This window comes from Moschus berezovskii, chromosome 21, assembly GCF_049115385.1.
Source record: "Moschus berezovskii isolate FMDL1 chromosome 21, NW_MosBer_1.0, whole genome shotgun sequence".
In the NCBI taxonomy this organism is placed as follows: domain Eukaryota; kingdom Metazoa; phylum Chordata; class Mammalia; order Artiodactyla; family Moschidae; genus Moschus; species Moschus berezovskii.
Window position 1 is genome coordinate 27,328,373 of NC_142480.1, and position 11,439 is coordinate 27,339,811.

At 40.1% G+C, this 11,439-nt stretch overlaps 1 pseudogene; it reads left to right on the plus strand.

Annotated features, from left to right (window-relative positions):
* Positions 1-590: 590 nt before the first annotated feature.
* On the plus strand, positions 591-653 carry LOC129550853 (U6 spliceosomal RNA; annotated as a pseudogene).
* The last annotated feature ends 10,786 nt before the right edge of the window (positions 654-11,439 follow it).

Consider the following 11,439-nt stretch of genomic DNA (forward strand, 5'->3'; position numbering starts at 1 on the left):
CAGCCACAACTATTGAGCCCATGTGCTGCAACTACTGAAGCCTGCGCACCTAGAGCCTGTGCTCCACAACAAGAGATCATCACAATGAGAAGCCCACGCACCACATGAAGAGTAGCCCCCACTCACTACAACTAAAGAAAGCTTGTATGCAGCAAAAAAGACCCATCACAGCCAAAAAAGACATATATAAATATTTTTTCCAAAAAAAACTTAAGGTGCACAACATGATCTTTGGAAATATGTATACACTGTGAAATGATTCCCCCAATCAAGTGAATTTACCTATGCATCACCTCACGTATTTACTTTGTGTGTGTGTATGGTGAGAACACTTAAGATCTATTCTCTTGGCAACTCTCAAATACATGATACAGTATTATTAACTAGAGTCACCATGCTGAATATCAGATCTTGAAAAGTTATTCATCTTGCATAAGTGAAATTTAGTACTATTTGACCAGTATCTCCCCATTTCCCCTACCCCCTGCCCCTGACAACCACAGTTCTATCCTCTTTTTCTGAGTAAGTTTATTTTAGATACCATATATAAGTAAGATTAAATGATGTTTGTCATGCTTGCTTTGGCAGCACGAAGATTAGCCTGGCTCCTGCAGAAGGATGACATGCAAATTCGTGAAGCATTCCATATTTTTTTTAAAAAATGATGTTTGTCTTTCAGTGTCTGGTTTATTCCACTTAGCATAACGTCCTCTAGAATCATCCAGTTTGTCACAAATGATGGGATTTCCTTCTTTTTCATAGCTGAATATAATCCATTGTATAAGATTCCAATATACCACATTTCTTTATCCATCTACTCATAGATGGCCATTTAGGATGTTTCCATATCTTGGTTACTGTGAATAATGATGCAGTGACATAGGGATATGACTACAGAGATGTCATTTCCTTCAGATATATATCAGAAATGGAGTTGCTGAATTATATGGTAGTTATTTCTTTAGGTGTTTTTCTTTTTTTTAAGGAATCTCCATACTGCTTTCCATAATGGCTATACCAGTTTACATTCCTGCCATCCTTTGACTTTGGCCAGAGTCAATCACCCCCATCTGACCCATTCTCTCCCTCTCTCTGTCTCCTTCTCTCAATTGTGATTATTACCTGTTCATTCAGACCCAGGGATGGACAGGCACTGCCCTCATTCCTCAGGAGCCTGAGGATACCACCCTATCCCCGGTCATCTCTGGATATCCTGTCTATACCTTCATACATTTAGTTTTATTTAAACTCTCTGAACCTTACCCACCTGGTAGGAGTCAACTATTCCACTAAGACCCTAACTAATATATATTCTTACTTCTTATAAACCCAATTTCCATCACAACTCTTCACTATCCTAGATCTCAAATGGAAATTTTTCTCCTCCTTAAATATGTATATTCTAATTCCATAGGGTCTTAGGATCCTGGGAATGGAGTAGTTGATATCAGTTGTTTAATTACACTTTCAATATTCAGGGGAAAGTGGATGTGCACTTAGCTGATGAATTGCTGCAGCAGAGCCTCTATACATCACTTCCCTTCTCCAAAGTTTGCCAGTCACCTTGTAAAAATAACACTAGACAAATAGCCTCATTTAGCATAACATCTCCTTCCACAAAAATCACTATCACTTTTCTGCATCTCCCCAAATTAGAATCTAAGAGTTCACCTGTCATACCATATCTAAAAATTAAACTTACACAGTCTGAGATTAATCAAAGCCTTTTAAAAGGGATAATCTTAATCTTCCCAAAGAAAAGCAATGCCAAAGAATGTTCAAACTTCCACACAATTGCACTCTCACATGCTAGCAATGTAATGCTCAAAATTCTCCAAGCCAGGCTTCAACAGTATGTGAACTATGAACTTCCAGACATTCAAGCTGGATTTAGAAAAGGCAGAGAAACCAGAGGTCAAATTGCCAACACCTACTATATCATCAAAAAAGCAAGAGAAATCCAGTAAAACATCTACTTCTGCTTTATTGACTATGCCAAAGCCTTTGACTGTGTCGATCACAACAAACTGTAGGAAATACTGCAAGAGATGGGAATACCAGACCACCTGACCTGTCTCCTGAGAAATCTGTATGCAAGTCAAGAAGCAAAAGTTAGAACTGGACATGAAACAACAGACTGGTTCCAAATCGTCAAGGTTGTATATTGTCACCCTGCTTATTTAATTGATATGCAGAGTATATCACGCGAAATGCTGGGCTGGACGAAGCACAAGCCAGGAGAAATATCAATAACCTCAGATATGCAGATGACACCACCCTTATGGCAGAAAGTGAAGAAGAACTAAAGAGCCTCTTGATGAAGGTGAAAGAGGAGAGTGAAAAAGTTGGCTTAAAATTCAACATTCAGAAAACTAAGATTATCGCATGCGGTCTCATCACTTCATGCAAATAGATGGGGAAACAGTGGAAAAAGTGACAGACTTTATTTTGGGCTCCAAAAATACTGCAGATGGGGACTGAAGTCATGAAATTAGAAGACACTTGCTCCTTGGAAGAAAAGCTATGATCAACCTAGACAGTACATTAAAAAGCAGAGACATTACTTTGCCAACAAAGGTCCATCTAGTCAAAGTTATGGGTTTTCCAGTAGTCATGTATGGATGTGAGAGTTGGACTATAAAGAAATCTGAGCATCAAAGAATTGATGCTTTGGAACTGTGGTGTTGGAGAAGACTTAAGAATCCCTTGACTGCAAGGAGATACAACCAGTCTATACTAAAGGAAATCGGTTCAGGCAGGAGGAGAAGGGGACGACAGAGGATGAGATAGTTGGATGGCCTCACTGACTCGATGGACGTGAGTTTCAATAAGCTCCGGGAGTTGGTGATGGGCAGGGAAGCCTGGCATGCTGCAGTCTATGGGGTCACAAAGAGTCGGACACAACTGAGGGACTGAACTGAATCTTAAGGTTATTGGGAACAATTAATTCCAGACAGTACTGACTTTAATCTGTCCACATCCTCTGCATTTCATTTCATCCATTTCCAAGTTAACAGCAACTAAAAACATAGCTAAAATTTTCTACTAAAAATATTTCTTATAATTAACACTTTTGTTAATAATTTTTTAAAAATGTGTGTGGGAGAAAAGGCACACTTATCTCTATTCTCTGACCTTATAATGTTTAAAATGACTTAAATACTCTTACAGTGTGAGGATTTGACATCAGAGTACCAAGCAAACTCAAGCAAGGAAACAGAATTATATCTAGTAAAGAGCAAAACTACATGATTTCTGCAAAGCAATTCATCAATCTGATGTGACTCTAATGTAATTACTCAGGAGAGAATCTGGCGGTGGAAATGGTCACTTAAGAAACAATTACCTTAACTAATCTGCATTGATGAAAATAAGAAGTAGAGTTGAACAACAACAACAATAGCAATAATTTAAAAAAAAAGCTAATGAATCACACTTACTATGTTTGTAAGGCACAGTTTTAAATGTTCTACATGTATTCACTTATTTAATCTTCAGAACAATCCTAGGAATTAGATCACTATTGCTGTTCCCAATTTTCAGATGAAGAAATTGAGATTCAGAGAATTTAAGTAATTTTTCCAAAGCTACACAGCTAGTAAGTGACAGAGCTGGGATTCAAGAGTGGGTCATCTGGCTTAGCACCCATATATCAAACCACCAAGACATACCATCACTACTGGAACTTAGAAAAACCATCCTTTTATTGGTGTACAATTAAAAACTATATCATCTTATCACAGCATGTGGATTCCATTTAATTTCTGCTTCTCTTCTAGGAACAACAACTAAAAATGGGAACTGAGACATCCCAAGAGAACCCTTACTGGTGTAGTCACAGACATGGCATTAGAACCTAGTTTTATCAGCAGAAAAGAAAATGAATAAATTCTCATCATTTAGGAGAGAATCAGGAACCTCTTTGCGAATCTGCTGACAGCTATAGTCCCTTTCCCCAGAAAGTATGTACTTTGCATTCAATTTCAGGGAGTTTGCAGAAGCCCAGATGTCCATCCATAGGCTTTATGTGAGAAAACTCTCTTCTTAAATGAATCCTAAGTCTACAATGCTGTATATACTTCATTAAATAAAAAAAACAAGAATCAACTGATAAACCAATATTTTCACTGGGTGACTTCTACAATCAAAGCACTGTGCTGAATCTTGTGTGGAGAGCCTAAGAAAAGACATATAATATAGTCCCCGCCTTCAAAGAGCTGGATGGTCAAGTTTGCAAGATAAGACAAGATAAGAGTAGGGTCATTACTTCTCTAGGGACTCTAAAGAAAGAAATATTATTTCTAGCTTGAGTTGTCAGGCAAGGCTTTAAAAGACGACTTGGAACATGATGTAGTCTAGAGAGCTGATTAGGATTGCAGAGAAAGTGAGAAACAGCATTCTATATCAGAAAATAATAGAATTCTTCCTTTCAACACTTGCCTGGATTTGTAGGCTAAGAAAATTACTTTTATGAGAAATACGGTGTGTTACCTGCAATTTTTAAGAATCTTATTTTCCAACCAGATACTGTGCCTCCTGCCAATGTGCTCACCGTGGCCCAGCTCTTTGCTGGGAGGACAGCACAGAGCTGGCAGCCCTTGGCCTGTCCTCTCAGAAGCCAACTATTAATAGATGGCGCATAACACTGTTTACCAGGACAAGGATACCTGTCAGTAGAAATTGGCTTATGGCTCTTAACTCATCTCCCCATGGCCAGAGGAGACCAACAGATAGAAATTTATTTTGATTCTGAGGTGACTTTCTATCTCATTAGCAACCCCATGAGTCCCTACTCTTTTCACTCAACTGTCAACAGTCCTTGATGTTCTGAATAAAGAAGCTGTCCAAACTGGGATTAAAAAGAAGGGGGGAAAAATCACCATTCCTTTTCTCAGACTCCATGTGGAGCTGTTGAGCTGGCTCAGCTCCCTAGAGAGTTCTCTTTTCCTTTTCTTTGCAGCCCTAGTGACTAAGCAGGATTTAGGTATTTACATCACACAGCCTTGATTCTTGCTGCAATTCCTTCCAGCAAAAATTCCACACAACAGAAGGACAAGGTACAGTTAAAATTCTGGTAGAATCAATGTTGACTTGATTGGGAAATTCTAGAAAATGAAATTAAAAGTCTGAAAAGAGATTAAGTTACTAATTAGCTAGGGTTGCAAAAAAAAAAAAGCAATGTATAGAAATAGAATACAAGGAAGAAGACATCCAGTAAAATGGTCATCCTACATTCAGCCAGAAATGGATACCGCCATCTCATATGTGGTAAGGAGATGCAAGTTTGGAGTGGTTGCCTCCTTTCAAGAGATTCACAGTTTGACAGTGTTGCACTATATCCCCAAAGGACTGGGTAAAATTGGAGGGTGGGAGGGAGAGGTACAGTGGAGAAGAAAGTATCATAGAAAGCAAATAGGTCAAAAACAGAAATGAAAGCATAGTTTTAAATGAACTCATACTTTGACACTTTATAGCTGGGGGTAGCGAGAATAAGATCCAACAAACTAATACCATCCTACATCACTTAGAATATTTGGGGTGGTAAGCAACCAGGAAACTCTTGACTCAAAGTGTACTTAAAAACTTAAAGTTTTCCCCCTCCATTTATACAGTACCTCACATGATAAATAACAGAGGCAGAGTAGTACCTAGCCAAGAAGAAACTATCAGGATTCTAGCTCTGCTGCCCTGGGATTCACTTGGCTCTGCTCTCTACCCTAGATTGGCTTCATCCTCAGGATGAAGGCAACATGCCTATAGCAGTTCTAGGCATCATGTCCTGACAGCATGGCTAGAGGAAAAACAGATCTAGGCTTTCCTGTTTTCTTCTCAGGATTGAGGGGATGTTTCCTGGAAGCTTGCAGCAGACTTCCCCTTACATCTCTTCCAGCAGATTCAGATCATGTGCCCCTTCCAAAATCAACCACCAGTGGGAAGAACGTGAGTGGCTGTCAAAGTGCAGTCCCTGATACATCAGTAGTACCTGGGAACAATGTAAATTATTAGGACTAGACTCACTGAATCATAGTCTCCTGAATTGAGGCACAGCAATCTGTGTTTTCAGAGAAGGCAATGGCAACCCACTCCAGTACTGTTGCCTGGAAAATCCCATGGGTGGAGGAGCCTGGTAGGTTGCAGTCCATGGGGTCTCACAGAGTCCGACATGACTGAGCGACTTCACTTTCACTTTTCACTTTCATTCATTAGCGAAGGAAATGGCAACCCACTCCAGTGTTCTTGCCTGGAGAATCCCAGGGACAGAGAAGCCTGGTGGGCTGCCGTCTATGGGGTCGCACAGAGTCGGACACGACTGAAGTGACTTAGCAGCAGCAGCAGTAATCTGTGTTTTAACAAGAATTCCAGGTGATTCAGGTGCACTTCAGTTTGTGAACCACTGGTTTAGACTAGAGTAGAATGGATGTTGGATTCCCAACTACAATGACCAGGACAATGGTCGAGGGATCAGACCAACCATTAACATGACCAAAGAGTTTATTCAATTACCATTTTTGAATGCTTGCTCCACTCCAACTTTTATTTTACTTTCACTATACCCTTTAACACTATACAGTATCTCTGTCAGGTATTACTGTCTCCATTTTACAGCTTAAGAAATGGAAGTTCAAGCAATTTAAGTAAACATCCAATTTTACAGAGCAAAGTCAAGATCTGAACTTAGGCCTTCTGACTCTAACCCACTTTTCATTTCATTATGCCAGAGTTGAAAGATGGAGGTTGCCTTAGCCTCTATATTCTAGAGAGGCTCTGAATTCCTTGATATTCGTATTTAAATGAAGATTGACCAGAGAAATATCTTCAAATCTATAGTCTTCCTTGGGTCCTGGAATTCTAAGAAATTGCCAGGTTATGAGGCTTTCCTGAGGATACATTTTAACTACCTCTTAGAGTTCAGAGTAAACCAAGCCTAAAGAGATGGCCCAAAAATACAACAGACATTTTTTTTTCTCTCAGAAATGTAAAGAAAACCCCCAAAGGCCCAAAACCGAGAGAAATCTCAAAAACAGGTACTCAAGTTCCTGTTACTCTAGACAGAGGTCACTGCCATTCTCAGTAAGAAAGGGGCTTGCATGTAAATGATACATGGGGTGGCCACAAGATGGGGTGAGAGAACTAAGATTCTTACATTGAGCCAGGACCCTAAAAGGGCTACACTCTGAGAACAGGTAGACTAAAACAAAAAATCGATCTACAGATGGAGGACAAGGAAACTCCTCTCCCTCAGGCTGAATTCTAAGGGGAAAAAATAAAACTCCCCTGATAATTTGCAACAAGAGGCTTGCCCTCACGGTGAATTTGAGATATGCATTTATACTACTAGCAATGGTAATAAATCCCCAGTCAGAGAAAGTAACATAAAAATTGGTTTCCAGATTGTCACTACCCCTGAGGTCCTGGCTAAAGAAACCAGGAAGCCTCTTTGTAAAGACACATTCTTATCTCAAGCTACACAGGATTCTCACAGACAAGAGCTCACAATCCTAAATCACAAAACCTGAAGGAAATGTCACCACGGCTAAAAGTTCAAAGAAACAACAAATATGAATTCACATAATAGAATTATCAGAACAGGAGGTTTAAAATTAGCTTTAAAAGTAAAAGAATTAAAAATATGAGAAAGGAACACGATACTATCAAAAAATAAAATAACCAAGCAGATTTGAAAAAGATATGCAGTAAGGAAATTTCTAACCTCTATCATATAACTGAGCATACACACACATCATTCTTAACAAGAAATGTATGACCTCATTGAGAAATTATCCTGGGTTGCAACAGAAGTTGTCAGAGAGGCAAGAAAAGCATAAGGTTAATCTCATTGCTCCACAAAGCATTTTGTAAATTGAGAATCACCAAAATGCCCTGCTTCATACTGTATCCAATCCTACCCCTACCACGACATGGAGAGATTTGTTCCTGTCGCCTGCTGTAACATGGGGTGAAGTTGAACAACAGCTAATTGACTGGTGATGATGTTTTTAAGACTGCAGAGGGCATGTTTGACGAAAAGCTTTGTGAAATCTCTTGCCCTGCAGAACTTCTTTAGCTTTCAGCTTAATATTTATATTTGGCATTTCACAACAAAGGTAAGCATTTCAGAAAGTACTATATTAAATCAAACCTCTCTTTAGCAAAGTGAGTTTTCTTTATCAAACTTAAAACTTTTTGTTCTGGTTTTCTAGATATGGAGCATTTCCCTTAAAATTTATTTCTAATAACTTGCAGAAATATAAAAAGGGGAAAATGCAAGTTGCAGAATATCATCAATTTGTACCAAATACAAATTCAATTCCAGTGCTGGAGAAACACTCTGTGAAGGCCTGCAGTTCAGTAATCATCATAAATGTACTTATTCACAGAAATTGTCACACCCCTTCTGTTGCTAGACCTAGCAGAAGCCTGAAACCACGGGAAGAGGCCTGCACATAACAAGTGGATGGCTGAAAAGCACAGGATTGCATCAAACTACGCTCATCAACTTGGATGCTTCTGTCTTAATCCATTCCTGGCTGAGGGAAAGGCCGCTCCTTCACATTCCTCCCTGCATTTCCAGAATGCGTGAATCACTTGGCAAAACCTGATGCCAAAGGAACCACAAAAGGCAACTTGAAGCCAAGAAGCCCTTGCCTGACCCTGCCTCAGGGAGAACGAACTCCTGGTTTAAACAGAGGCTTGGAAGAAGCAGCGATTCCCTTCCTACCAGGGAGAAGGCCTCATGAGTGCCCACTGCAGATATCCTTCCATCACTGGAGACAGGCAGAGTCTCACTCCATTTGGGACCTATGTTTGCTGCTGGGAAAGAAAGCAGAGAAGCACTTCTGGCCCTTGTACAAACACCAATTATGTTCCTTGTTTACGAAGCAGTTATTTGTCTGAATGCAAGCCACATAAAGAGCAGGAAGACTCTCTTCTCTTACAAAGTCAGAGTTCCTTATCTATCTAACACAAAGGTCTCCTTTATTATAAACTTGGAATAGATGTGTCTACACAGGGGATAAGTGATTGAAGGCACATGCAACACTGCCAAGCTAGTAGGGTGGCATCTGAGATTTATTGTGTGGATAGTGTGAAAGGTGGAACAGTGACAGACGATTCGTTTTCTGGTTAGAAGCCTAAGGCTTCAAAGAGGAGATCTCAGTGCTACCGTTTCCCAAGTTGCTAGTTTCGTAGCAACTAAGTGAACTCTTATTTGCATAGTCATCAGCCTGTGTTAGTTTTAGCCTTCTCTGTACCAACTCTCATCTTAAAACATCCAACCACAAACACTTGGCAGAGAGCTCTTTCCTTCCAGTAAGTTAATTAAGGGTTATTGAGTACGTACAGCCTATTTAGAGCCATGTGTTAAATCTAAGTCACAAATCCACTTCTCATAAAGAAGGTGGTTCATTTAAGAAGACAATCATCTCATCACAAGGAAAAATGTATTTTTCTACTTCTTTAATTTTGTATCTATTCAAGATGAAGGATGTTCACTAAAGGTATTGTGATCATCATTTCATGATGCATATAAGCCAAATCATTATGCTGTACCTTAAACTTATATGGTGCCGTATGTCAATTACATCTCAATAAACTGAAAGGAAATAAACAAGTGAAAAAAAAAAAGATGACCACAATGGTACTTTGGCCCATTATGTGGATTTACTTGATTTGAGGCACTTGGTGGCTCCTCCAGAAACAGCCAGAGTTCATTTCTCGGCACTATGGCTCTGCCCCCAACTCGTGGATATCCTGGCAAGAAAGGCAGAATACTTGGAACTCGAAGGCAGTAATTCTCAAAGGTGGTCCCTGGACCAGGAGCATCAACACCACTGGGGAACTTGTTAGAAATGAGAAGTCTCAGTCTTTGCCCAGAGCTAAGGAATCAGAAGCTCTGGGACGGATTCTCAGCAATTATACATTCTTTAGGTGATTCTAACATATGTTCAAGTTTGAGAAGCACTGGTTTAAGTGAACTGATTTTTTAAAGCTCTGGCCACCTGTCAAACTGTCTTGCTTTGTTTCCACTTTCCACCTTTTCAAACTAGAGAATTTTTGTTTTGTTAACAAGTTATAACCCTTTTGGCTGCAAGTCACAGCAGACACTTATCAAACTAGCTTAAACAATGAGAACGTTGACTGGCTCACCTAATTGGAAAACTAGCATCGGGCAGGTTCCCCCATTGACCTAATCCACCAGCCCTGACTTGGGTTTTCCCAGAATTCTATTAAACCCACCCTCCTCCCAGGTGGTCAGTGAGATGGCACAGCAGTTCCATCTCATAGCTGCACACAAAAGCCCCCAGTGGAAGAGAGAGGGCTCACTTCTGGCAACTCCCAAAAGAGTGAGGGAAAACTTTCCCAGAAGTCTCCAACACATCTTTCCTCTCTTTTATCATGGATCCAAATTACAATATGAAGTCATTCCTGAACCAATTACTGGCAGACAGGATGGGAATGAACAGTCAGGCCCATTACCACATCTGTGGGTGGAGTTAGTTCCCCTCACCCCCACATGGAAGATGGATGTCAAAAGAAAATCAGAGTTTCGGCTAGAGAGGAGAAAGGAGGATAACTGATAGGTGTCAACTCATTTCCACGGAGAAGGCAATGGCAAGCCACTCCAGTACTCTTGCCTGGAAAATCCCATGGATGGAGGAGCCTGGTAGGCTGCAGTCCATGGGGTCACTCAGTCGGACACGACTGAGCGACCTCACTTTCACTTTTCACTTTCACGCATTGGAGAAGGAAATGGCAATCCACTCCAGTGTTCTTGCCTGGAGAATCCCAGGGACGGGGGAGCCTGGTGGGCTGCCATCTATGGGGTCGCACAGAGTTGGACTGGACTGAAGCGACGCAGCAGCAGCAGCAAAGAAAATCATCTGTTCTCGACATGGCACTTAAAGCTAAATATCATGAGTCTAGAAAGCCAAAACCACAAACTGCAGCCCTTAGCATTGAACAGTAATTAGGCTGGAGGGAAAGTTATCAAATCTCACAGGAAAACTCAGGAGTAGAGTGAAAAATAAAAACTATTTCCTTTTTATTTCTTATCCCATTATTCTACTTCTCCCACCCGTGACAATACAATTTTCTAAGGAATAGCTGAAGTCTTCTGGCCATTTCCCCAGTGTTACATGAATACCCCTTATAGATAATTAATGACATATTTCACTCACAAATAATATATACTCCACTTCAGTGCAAGGGTTCAGACACAATTGTATTGACATATTTTGAAAGTAACTTGCTACTAATTATAAAATACTAACATATGCAAATAACTCACCACTTAATAAATGAAAGCCAGGTTCAAGGTTATCACTATAAACCTGTTACTTTTATTTCTCATGTGCTTTCAGAGGCGGAGAAAAAAGGGAACAGAGTTATATTTAGCCTAATGGAGACAGAGTATGTGTCTGGGTTTCCCATGATTGTATA